We start from the raw sequence: 12,607 nt of genomic DNA on the forward strand, positions 1-12,607 counted from the left end.
GTGTTCCTTGTATCTGGTGCCAAATGTCCCCTTTGTTTCGTTCCTGCAATCACCATCTCCCCCCTCCCCCCCCCCCCCTACGCCCGCTCAAAAAATATATATCAATCCGCAATCCACCCCCAACTCCTCTCACATCTCTGCAGAAAATACATTTTCACTAATTTGCACTCTCTCTCTCTCTCTCTCTCTCTCCCTCTCTCTCTCTCTCTCCCTCTCTCTCTCTCTCTCTCTCCCTCTCTCTCTCTCTCTCTCTCTCTCTCTCTCTCTCTCTCACACACACACACACACACACACACACACACACACACACACACACACACGCGCGCGGTTGTTCTGTTGACACATTTCACATCATAACATACATCGAGAATGATGATATGTGAAATGTGTATCGAACAAACTCTAGAACACACATAGCCAGTAGAAGCCACTACAGAATTTACGAAACAGTTTTTATTATCCGTCCAAATTGCATTTATTTTCAAAATTGTGATTTCGGTCCCATACGTACTATAGGCAGGTCAGAGTATGACGGTGCCGAGAGTAATCAGTCCTATTCATCAGCAAATTTACATGCTAGTTCACAGAACAACATACTGGTGTTTTAACATCCACATTGTTCATATAGCTCATAAGGCTACAGCGTGCAGTTTTTACAAAATTTCAAGAATACGTACAGTTTAGACGGGCAATAAAATGTTGTCCAAGCATTGATTGCAGATTTTCTACGAAAAAGGCGATGTATCATTTTTTGCAAATACACAAAACTGCTTCACTTACAAACGCCCGGGTGGCAGGAATCACTGTGTTGGGTACTTCGGCACGCGAGAACAGTCCTATATTTGAGACACTTTACACGATGTACCACACCGCAGTGAGTGAGAAGTATTGAGCAAGCGAATCCATGGCACTGTGTGTGTTGCAACTCAACATTGGTGTACAAAATTCCAGCCAATCACACAAGAAGACTCAGACTACCTTCCATTCAGAAGACTGTTGCACGCAGCGGCTGTTATGTTGACTTGTAAATAATAGATTTCAGCTGTCAGTCGTCCTTTTTAATTTTTATTGGCAAATCTAGATTTGAGCTTGAAACTAGCCATTTTCAATGCACTATTATTTTCGCTCAATGCATGTAATGCCTGTTGGTTGAACTTCATCCACAGTTCATTGAATACTACATGCATCATTTTAGTGTGCATTGAAACGAATATAGTGACAGTCCATTCCCCCAAAGAAACTGGTATAGGCATGCATATTCAATACAGATAGATGTAAATAGGCAGAATACGGCGCTGCTGTCGGCAACGCCTATATAAGACAAGAAGTGTCTGGCGCAGTTGGTAGATCGGGTACTGCTGCTAGAATGGCAGGTTATCAAGATTTGAGTGAATTTGAACGTGGTGTTATAGTCGGCGCATGAGCGATGGGATAGAGTATCTCCGAGGTAGCGATGAAGTGGGGATTTTCTCGTACGACCATTTCACGAGTGTACCGTGAATATCAGGTGTCCGGTAAAACGGCAAGCCTCTGACATATCTGCGGCCGGAAAATGATCCTGCAGGAACGGGACCGACGACAACTGAAGAGAATCACTCAACGTAACAGAAGTGCAAGCCTTTTGCAAATTGCTGCAGATTTCAATGCTGGACCATCAAAAAGTGTCAGCGTGCGAACCATTCAACGACACATCATCGATCTGGGCTTGAATGCACGACACAAAGCTTTACGCCTCGACTGGGCCCGTCAACGCCGATATTGGACTGCTTATGACAGGAAACATGTTGCATGGTCGGACGAGTCTCGTTTCAAAAAGTGGTAGACTAGTACGGGTACGGAGACAACCTCATGAATCCATGGTCCCTGCATGTCAGCGGGGGACTGTTCAAGCTGGTGGAGGCTCTGTAATGGTGTGGGGCGTGTGCAGTTGGAGTGATGTGGGACCCATGATATGTCTACATATGACTCTGACAGGTGACACGTACATAAGCATCCTGTGTGATCACCCGAATCCATTCATGTCCACTGTGCATTCCAACGGACTAAGGCAATTCCAGCAGGAGAATGCGACACCCCACACGTCCAGAACTGCTACAGAGTGGCTCCGGGGAACACTCTTCTGAGTTTAAACACTTCCGTTGGACACCTATCTCCCCAGACATGAACATTATTGAGCATATCTGGATGCCGGGCAACGCGCTGTTCAGAAGAGATCTCCGCTCCCTCGTGCTCTTACGGATTTATGGACAGCCCTGCAGGATTCATGGTGTCAATTCCCTCCTGCATCACTTCAGACATTAGTAGAGTCGCTGCCACGTCGTGTTGTGGTGGCCCTACATATTAGTCAGGTGTACCAGTTTCCTTGGCTCTTCAGTGTATTACACACTTCAGGCAATATTTTGTCAATAAAACAGTCTAGATAGCTTACTAAAATTTCTTTACTTATGCGGCGTTTTGACTACTGCCATCGCGTATCAAAAAGCTTATAACTTACAAAAGAAAGCAGTGTGTCAGTACTAACATTTATGTCTAATAGGGGCAACTGACCAAATTAGGCGTAGAGTTTAGTACTGACACGGAACTTTCTTTTGTAAGTTCTAAGCTTTTTGATATTTGATGATGACAGTAGGGGAAACGACGTAATAAGTAAAGGAATTTTAATAAGCTATGTAGACGGTTTTATTCACAAAATATTCACTATGATCACGGCCTCTACAGGACATTAATTTCCTTTATTAATAACTTCAAACGATAATAATAGTTGTTATTGATCTTATTTTATGCAGATAGACGAAAATCGTTGCGCTGACATTGACCTGCAACTTTTAACAAAAACGAAATATTTTTTTGCGGATATTCGCTGGCATACCGGTGGATAGCCGCATCGGCTCAGCCTTTTACCTGCTGAGCAATTGCTGCCGAGGCTATCTGCAGATGTACGCATCGACGCAGACCTCGAACTGTCGAGCAGCAAACCAGCCTGGTTGGCGTGAGGCGAGGCGGCAGGGGCGGGCGGCGGTGGCTGCCGGCCGTGCTTTGTTCTGCGTGCGGCAGCCGCGATAGCTGCAATCGCCGCCGCGCCAACTCTCCCTCCTCCTTCCTTCCGCCCTTTTAATCGGAGTTCTTTTGTTTCAAGTGCTAAGTGAGCTCTTTGTTCAGTTTCCTGCAGCGGCGCTTTTTCTCTAGAAATACACTTAGCAGTCGTGCTCCAAATTAACCGAGTAGTGCTGCGGATGCTGGTTCTAAGACAGTTTAAATACCTGAAACTTCTCACACCCGTGCTGCGGTGATCATGGTGCTGTATGTGTTGCTCGATGACGTTGATGATAATACGTCGTGTGGCATCAAAAGTACACTGAAGTATCTACAGTCAAATGGAAATATCCAAATTTTACAACGAGTCAAGAGCACTCGGGATCACTTGGTATAGAGTCGTCAAATCACCATCAAATGCTCGAAGTAGGCACTCCTTAACAATGTGTTCTATTGTTTGCTCCTCCACTCCACAATCTTAATCAGCACATGAACGGAAATCTCCCTTGATGCATCTTGAGGCAGTTCAGCTTCGACTAGGTAGTTGAAATTCCTCAATCTTCATTGTTGGATCTTAAACCAAGGGAACATTGTCGGATGGATGTCCGCTCGAGGGTCGTCGCCACTTGGAGGTGATGTCGAAAGAACGTATCGATAAGGATGCAATAGCTTGCGCTTCCTAATGTGTTCCAAAACGCTCCCCATAAAACCGTGGGCTCCCACCTAGGATTCTGTTGGTGATAGAAAGGTAGGGTTAAGTGTTCTGGGTAGCCTTTGGGCTAGGAACCATTTGTATACCCAAAAAAAGGATCGTCGTAGTGTAACTATCCTACAGAACAGAGTCAAAGTATGAATATTTCACATTTTCTCTTTCTTAGGCAAATGGAGCAAATTGGTTGGTTCATCTCGCGTTTGATGTAGTGTATGATGAGCCTTAAGGGCTCTTGTGGAGACATTATTGGCTCGGGGGCAGTTGCTTAAGAACCCTCCCTCCCCTCCCCCCCCCCCACCCAAAAAAAAGGTATCCGCGCCCTAAGTGCTTCCAGCAATCTTGTTAAGTAGATTCACTCTTCAGTCAAACTTCTTAGATAATTTGATGCATAATTGTTTGAATGTTAAGGACCGATCCAGAGTGGTTACTAGATGTATTGGGTTGTGGTCATGCTTCAATGCAATCGAAAGGCACATGTAGCTTCCTTTGCGCTTCTTTATTATTTAGATGGAATGCAGTAACCCCAGTTTTATTTAGGCTAGGCATGAAATCTCCACTTATGGAAGTAATGACTCAAATTCGGCAGATCACTTGTCACCATATTCTCACAGTGCTTAAGATCTTCACTCCGGAAGACTAATGGTGGATAGTCTGCGTACTGGATTTTCATGGAATCCGTGTCTGGCGTGTCACAGATATACAGGTTCAACGGAATGGGAGCCAGGACTGAAGTAGGCCATTATTTAGAGTCCTCCATTTGCTAGATTGTCCATTCAGAAACATCTTAAAGTGGCGAAGTACGATGATGACGGATTTAGGATACTCAACAGCATTTTCATAAGCGCCCTGGAGTATCAGCATGCATATCTTGATGTCCGCTCTCGCAAGGAAACTGTTATGACGATACGCCAGGGACAAACATTAACAGATTTGTTCAAATGTCTGGCTGTGCTGACAGAAGTATCTGGTTCGTGACTGATAAGATCAGTTTGACTGCAGCTGTCTCGCGTATTAAAATCCACCCATCGTTTGGAAAAACGTTCTTGTGATTGGTTCAGCTAATCTCGCTAGTCAGTGTATTACCACATTGATCGCTTTGGAGCATGTAGATGGGATAGAACTGGTACGATGTGGTCATTGACCCACCATCGCTGACTTGTCTGGAAGTGAAGTGGCTTCTGTGCCAGTCAATTTTATGGAATCGGTACAGTAACATGGATCAGATACTTGGGTACGTAAAAGAACGTCGGAATAGAGCTGTCGTAATTTCTCTAGACGACACCGTGAATAATTTATTGGTATATCAATGTGGACTGTCCAATCTGGCTACGAGGAGTGGTGTAACAATCGCAGCCACATAACGCGGCTTAAGAACAGTGGTCGAAAAAAAGATCCTATCAGGGACTGGAACGGAGGTGCACACCTCGCTGTCAGTGGATGCAGCTCCATCTGAACCAGCGGGGTATTCTTCTGTTGGAATGTGGGAAACTGCATAAAAACCACATCCATGCTGGCCAGCACACCGACCCCCGTCATTAATCCGCTGGGCGGATTCGATCCGTGGCCGACGTAGTTCCCCATCTGGGAAGCGGCGCTTTTACACGCATGGCTATCCAGGCGCCCACTTACAATAAGTTCTACCAGAAGTAGTTTCCACAAACTTCGCACGTTGGTGGAGCATCGCACTGGAGAAGGAAACTGTACGTCAGTGGACAGTGTCCTGTTCCTGTTCACTTAATTCCATCGGTGTGGCTGGCGTGAGGTGGACCACGTTTGGATGGTGGATTTCCTTGAACGCAGCTTGCTGTGCACCAGCTCCAAATCACTTGTCTTCCCATTCTCACACGATCCTTGTGTCCGACAGAGAGATGTGACAGCATCCTGGGGGCGTTACACTTGGTTTTCTGTGTGCGCCTCACGACAGGACGTAGGTGGCTGACATAGTAGTTAAACCGAAAGGGGAGGGGTGTACAGTATCATATTACCTTTACTGTGCCAGAATAGCAATGACCACGAGAGATCTACACATTGGCAGGGTGAATAAACTAGTTCGGCAGCTTTCAGATTTTCCTTGGTTAAAAATAAGCTGGACAGTGCTTCAGCACAGTGTTGGCAGGTGAGGCGTTGTGAAATAGTTGAATGACTTACATTCCAGCTCACATCGCCCATGTCTCGTTTTTATTCACTTAGTGTAAACGTGCACCACATGAACTCCAGAACTGCTAATCTATGGATATAAAAGCAAAGGGCTCTCTTTGCGTCACCACGGGTTGCACAGTGGGTTTCATGAAAAGCGACAATTTACGGAAAAACACTGAAACGCTAAGATGGATTGCATATAAGTGTTGAAACATTATTTCAGCAGTTTATTTACTGCTAAGGTGTATTTAAATTTGGGGCAAGCACTGATAATCTCATCAATGTTTAAAATGACTGTGAGGAGAAATTGGGTAACGTGCTATATTTATGATACGTGATATTTATGATATGCAACAGGTTTAGAGTCATAAGCAGTCCAGTGTCGGTGTTGACGGGCCCAGGCGAGGCTTGAAACTTTGTGTCATGCAGCCATCAAGGGCACACGAGTGGGCCTTCGGCTCCGAAAGCCCATATCGATGACGTTTCGTTGAATGGTTCACACTCTGACACTTGTTGAAGGCCCAGCATTGAAATATACAGCAATTTGCGGAAAGGTTGCACTTCTGTCACGTTGAACCATTCTCTTCAGTCGTCAGTGGTCCCGTTCTTACAGGATCTTTTCCCGGCCGCAGTGATGTCGGATATTTGGTGTTTTATCGGATTCCTGATATTCACGGTGCACTCGTCAAATGGTCGTACGGGAAAATCGCCACTTCATCGCTACCTCGGAGATGCTATGTACCCTTACTCGTGCGCCGACTGTAATACCACGTTCAGACTCACTCAAATCTTGATAACCTGCTATTGTAGCAACAGCAACCGATCAAACAACTGCACTGGACACTTGTTGTCTTGTACATGCAGCGCCGTATTCTGCCAGTTTACATAACTCTGTATTTGAATGCGCATGCCCATACCCAGTTTCTTTGGCGCTTCAGTGTAGTACCAGATAAATTTCGTACAGTGGTCGCACGTCAACTGCTGGAAGAACAGGTGACTTAAAAAAATGACAAAACGTATTGAGCAGTACGTTGAGAAAAGGAAGAATTCATATTTTCTGGCGCCAGCGGCAACGAAACGCTGTGGCTTTAGCATGAACCCTGTGACAGTTGGAAAAAAAACTACCAGTGTAAATAAAGTGTATTCCCTCTTCCCGGAAAGGTTCAGATCCTTGCACATGCATCCTGGGAAAGTCCTCACAATGTGTCTTCTTTTAGGGACGCTAGTCTGTCGCAAATTGCACCATTTACGAATACTTCTTGCACTGATAACAAGCATCATCATACTGAAAGAACGTGTACTCTTCAATGAGTTTCAGGACCAAGTTCCGAGTACTGAAACACATCACACGTGTCATGCAAGGCAGCTTACATGTCGAGGCCCGGAACACTTGTTTCTTGGCAGTGAGGCGTAGGCAGCTCTGTAAAACAGGCTGATTTGGCAGGTCGATACTGTTCCGACACAACAGGGCTGTCGTGCAGGGCAGCATATGCGAGGGTCTGGCAAGAATACCTTTTTGCATTTACCGTAAGTCCTATTGGAGCTAGGAGATTATAAAACCCAAGGTACTGATACTTTTGAAGCCTGCTTTTTCTGTGCCAAATTTGGTTGTCACTGACCCAGGGGCGTGGGAGGAAATCCCCCCTCCCCCCCCCCACACACACACTGCTTTATATAAGGTGGTGTGTGTGTGTGTGTGTGTGTGTGTGTGTGTGTGTCTTTTAAAAGAGTGCTGTGTTTTTGGTTGAAATGGCTCTAAGCACTATGGGACTTGACATCTGTGGTCATCAGTCCCCTAGACTTAGAACTACTTAAGCCTAACTAACCTAAAGACATGACACACATCCATGTCCGAGGCAGGATTCGAACCAGCGACCGAAGCAGCCACGTGGTTCCGGACTGAAGCGCCTAGAACCGCTCGCCCACCGCGCCCGGCGCTGTGTTTTAGTATTTAATCTCTGTAGAGATAATGTCTAACAATTACGTCGAGACACACACTTTAGACACATTGCTGTGTCCGTTGACGACAGTATAAGGAAAAAGGACACGTTGCTGAAGGGTATCCTATAAATGATGGTCAATAATTTTAATAACATTGCAGCAGTCATCGAAAAAGTTACTAGAACAAATGATACACTGCACTACCTGCAATTAGCCCATAAGCGGAAGTTAACATAACCAAAAGAATACACAACGTGTTTTTGTCGAGGGAATGCAACAGTGACATTGCTGTATGCACTGTATTAGTTCGCCAGTGCACTCGTTTCCTCACGGTAGAAGTAGAGTAAGCAAGAACACAACGAGATTGCATTGGACGAGTTTTGTGTGTTCTTAGTCAGAAGCGAGGGCTGTCGCATCGAACTCCTTCTGTTCCTCTCATGGAGCACATTTGCAGTTGTACACACTACAGAACTTAACGTTCATTTTTTGTTCTCCACAATCTCTCAAAACGTTGCTTCGTCAGAGGTTATCTGATGCCGAGAGTCGGTCATCTTTGCCCTGTCAGTGCTCCTTTACAACAACGTCATACACTCAACTTCTGTGCTAAGTCAGAGGTTCGAGTCCTCCCTCGTGTGTGTGTGTGTGTGTGTGTGTGTGTGTGTGTGTGTGTGTGTGTGTGTTGTCCCTAGCTTAAGTTAGATTAAGTAGTATGTAAGCTTAGGGACCGATGACCTCAGCAGTTTGATCCCATAAGACCATACCACAAATTTCCAAAATTTTACTAAGTCGAACTAGTCTCACGTTTCAGTAAGAGAGAACGAGTCGACGAGTACGAAGCAACCGCAGTGCCACCGTTCTCTGATTCGTCACATTTGGGAACTGTAGTGGGAAGGAAGTAAGCCACTGTTTGCGACGTGCGCGTGTTGCTGTGCAAAACGCTGATGCAGCACCAAATCTTTGGCTGCTCCTGTTTGCATTACTCAAAAGCCGATTTCCGTTATAACGGCAAGTGATTAGGCCCTGGAGAGCTCTTTGTTTCGAGGAAGTTACATTGCTGTCCTCTATAGTTCACGGCGCGCAGTAGCGCATCGGTGATCGTATCTCGGAGAAGCCAGATAAGCGGCAACCCTCGGATGCTGTCGATAAAGAGTAGTTAGGTGATCGTCGGCTTTAACGCAGGCAGGCAGTGCGCGTGCGCGATGGCGGCGTTCCGGCGGGCGCGGCGCGGCGTCCGAGCCTGCGCTCGCTCGGGATCGATCTGGGCGTGACGTCACGGGCGCTCCGCCCGCCGCCTCCCGCTGGCGGGCGGGGGCTGCCGCCGCCGCCGCCAGTCGGCCGCCGCGTCGCTCGCATCCCGCGGGAGCCCCGCGCCGCCTCCCGCGTGTCTCGCGACGTGTCGAGTAAAGCTCCAGTCCAGTCGATTCGTTTTGCCGACGGCCAGTGTCTACAGCAGGCGTAATCTCCTCCGCCGGACCGGGCTCCACACTCTGCCAACACTCGCTCCTCCGGCTCGCTACTCGCGATCCGACTGCGTGTGTGCGTGCGCTCTTAGAGGTTCCGAAGTTCCTGCAGTCGACGTTCAGAATGCGTATTCAGAAGTCAGAGCACTAGTCGATTAGTAGAGGAGGCTACGCCCGCGATTGCTGCAAAGACTGTGCCTTTGTTTCAGCCGTAAATACAGTAATTCCTATTCGTCCTGCTGCGGCCGGTCAGAGGCACACTCGACGAAACTGCTTTCTTTCCAGGTGTGTTAACGTAATTGTCGGGTGAATCACTTCACTGGAGAGACAGATTTGGTGTGCAGCGTGTGTTTGTCTACCTGCCGATTCGCAGTGGCGGTCCTTGCTTGTCATAATGGAACTGATTAGCCTAGCGAGAGGGTCTTGCTTATTAGTCTCCACGGTTCACGGCCGTTCCTTCCGTAGGTACCACTGCCAGAGAAGTTTTCTCACAGTCGACGCTGCTGGTGTTCAGTGTGGTTTCTTCCTCTGTATAGGGGCAACACAGTTATTTCAAACACGTCGAGAAATGACGCCCGCCTGATATGATACATCTCTCCGCTGTCCTCCGCTATATTGTATAACGGATCAGTAATTGGAGGAAGTCCTATTTCGTTGCAGTGTTAACCCTACTTCAAATTATTCTCGAACAGTAACGGAGAAAAGGAAGTTGTAATGCCCTGGCGCTTTATCATATATAAGTTGAAGACTGTAAAAAAACTAGTTACTACGCACATAGACGCAGCATTTTGATTAGTTCCCCAAATGGAAATTTTTAACTCTTCAGACCTTCCACAATATAATGTCGCTGGTGATCATTTAGAGTTAATTTCTGAAAATGTGACCTAGTATAAGACCATTGTATAACATTTGCGATGTGTTGCGACTGTAAACTGTTTTACGTTGTTTGAAATGCACCCTCTATGAGCTGACTGGAGCGGCTGCGTCTGTACTGTCGGTGAAACAATATGTACTTGCATAGTTCGTTCTTGTCTCGGCATTGACGCACTGCTGCAGCCTCAGACTTTTCAGTGTGACCACAGATTTACGCCCAGACGTTAACTATAATGCATAAGATTCGTAAGCAGTTTTCGTTGGCTTGCTCTGTCTTTTGAGACGTCGCGAACGCATTAATGATAGCTCTTGTCGCATGTAACAATACCATATGTAGTGCATGACTCTCACAAGAGGATTCAGCTTCGCTTTGCATACTGTTCTTCTAAGTTAGATTTGTTGAGAAAGTAGTTACGGCAGCGCACAGAGAGAATTTCTTGTCGGAGTACTGAACTGTGTTAATTATTAGTGCTACGGAAACGCGAAACAGGCTTTTAAGGAAAACTTAAACTATATTCTGTTTGGGACGGTGGACGGGTTGTTGAAGGACAAGGTTAAAACACTTGGCCTTAGATTAATCTGTCAATTTGTTGACGCTTATCCAGCCAACATATCTCACTAAAGTTCATTTCATTTCACGTTTTGCCGAGCGTGTGTGCTCTATGGGTACCAATAAAAGTGTCGAAGGTATTCGCGGAGATCTCACAATCATTGAAATTTAGCATTGCCATAATATCAGCGCCGCCTTGCGATGATGCTACGTTGGCTTTCAACCATATCCGCTCCGAGGTTAGACAAACGTTGTTACAGATGGAAAATCCATCTCACATGCAAAATACGCAGTATTGGTCTCCATTACAGCGTTTACTGAAGAAATCTTAGTGTTACCTTTCATTTAACACCTGTCTTCAAACATTCATTTTGAAAACGTTTTTATCAACAAATTGTATCTATAAGAGGCGATAAAATTTCCGTTTGAGGGCGTTGCTCCTGCATACATGCAAAGTAGCGCGACTCTGATGCGGATATATAAGGACTGGGTTAGGGATTTATGTGGCATTCTTGTCTTTCTGACGAACGCGCGGTGACTGTGGGAACGTGAAAAGCGGCGACGTTATTTCCAAATGCGTCCAAACAGGACTAAAGTGAGGTTACTTTTTTTGGGTGGGGAGGGGGGGGGGGGTGGCTGCCTTAAAAAGGACCTCGATAGGTCGAAGATTCCTGTCGGACGACGATGTGCAGCAGGCAGTTCCGGCTACTTCACGGAGCAGGACACAGTATTTTACGAAACTGCTGTCTTCAATCTGGTGCGTCGGTGGGATGAGCCTCACTGCCCACAGCGATGTTGCGTAATTGGCATTCCTATTCTGGACTGCACTGTCTTCGAATGGAAACTTTTTGATCGACCCATTTGTTTTTAACGTTGTCCAAGTTTTACTGTAATGGATATAAATGACAAACAGCAACAACCCCTTCTCTCAGGCTCTAAATCGTACGTGTTGCTTTCCATTTTTCCTTTCCCATTCCTCGTATAAAATTTTGAATTGTTTATCTGCTGCTGCTGGCCAGTAATATCTCATGAGTTATGCTCCACCTTCCAATTCAGTTTCCTTTTGCCAGGTACAGCAACGAAAATCGGTTTTAGGCATACTTTCCGAAGTGCTGCTTAGTGGTAAAACTACGAGCGCTCCACCAGTTTAGCTCATGAATAGACGGATTGATAGTTCAATATTATCCCGTTTCTCGAACTTTATGACGCGAAAAAAATCCTGATTATTGTAAACGTTTGATTTACTGTGCAATGTCATAAATCTACGTTTACATAAATATGTCGCTGGGTAGGCAGAGGTTTTGGAAAATTACTACCCCAAACGATGGATTGTAAAATGTTAGTAACTATTTGAAATCTGACCATTTGGCCTTGAAATGTCCTATAACTTCTTAAGGTCAGTCATGTGTTAATTTACGTGATACATTGTATGTTTCTCAAGTTAAAGACATGGGGCAAATTTTTTGTGTACTGGTACAAAGAAGACTGTAAGAGACTAATGTCCAATGGATCATTTCCAGGAAACATAGATGGTATCCTCGGATGTAGACTTTATTGTTGATTAGTCACTTGGAATGTTACCAGTCGTCTGTTGTAGTTGCTGAAATTTCAAGATGGAAAAACAACAGTGGGATATTATAGATATAGCCATTTAGTTAGCCTATAAAATTTTTACTGATGACACCAGCGAAAGTCTAAACCATACAGTTGTACCCGGTAATTCATGACAACTCGGCAAACTTTAAAAAAAAAAAAATAAGTAGAGCCAATCTTACCGAAGAGGATTACTTTCCAACAAATCCATGCTCGCCCAGGTACAATAGTTTCGAAATCATAGGCAGTGTGCCACGTTTCTTTTGTTCGTAGTAAGCAAGCCTTTGACTTCCCATTGTCTTTGCA

The 12,607-nt window shown here is 45.6% G+C and overlaps 1 protein-coding gene across 5 annotated transcripts in view; it reads left to right on the forward strand.

The window, feature by feature from the left end:
* LOC124787644 (transmembrane protein 47) overlaps positions 1-12,607 on the forward strand; it is a 375,006-nt gene that overhangs the window by 257,921 nt on the left and 104,478 nt on the right. Inside the window, exon 1 of one of the 5 annotated variants that reach the window (XM_047254429.1) lies at positions 9,248-9,570. The exons of the other annotated variants lie outside the window; for them this stretch is intronic. The gene's annotated coding sequence lies outside the window, so the exon portion shown is untranslated. Of the gene's footprint in view, positions 1-9,247; positions 9,571-12,607 lie in introns of those variants that run through there. 5 annotated transcript variants of the gene reach the window in all.

Source organism: Schistocerca piceifrons, chromosome 3, assembly GCF_021461385.2.
Source record: "Schistocerca piceifrons isolate TAMUIC-IGC-003096 chromosome 3, iqSchPice1.1, whole genome shotgun sequence".
Classification (NCBI taxonomy): Eukaryota; Metazoa; Arthropoda; class Insecta; order Orthoptera; family Acrididae; genus Schistocerca; species Schistocerca piceifrons.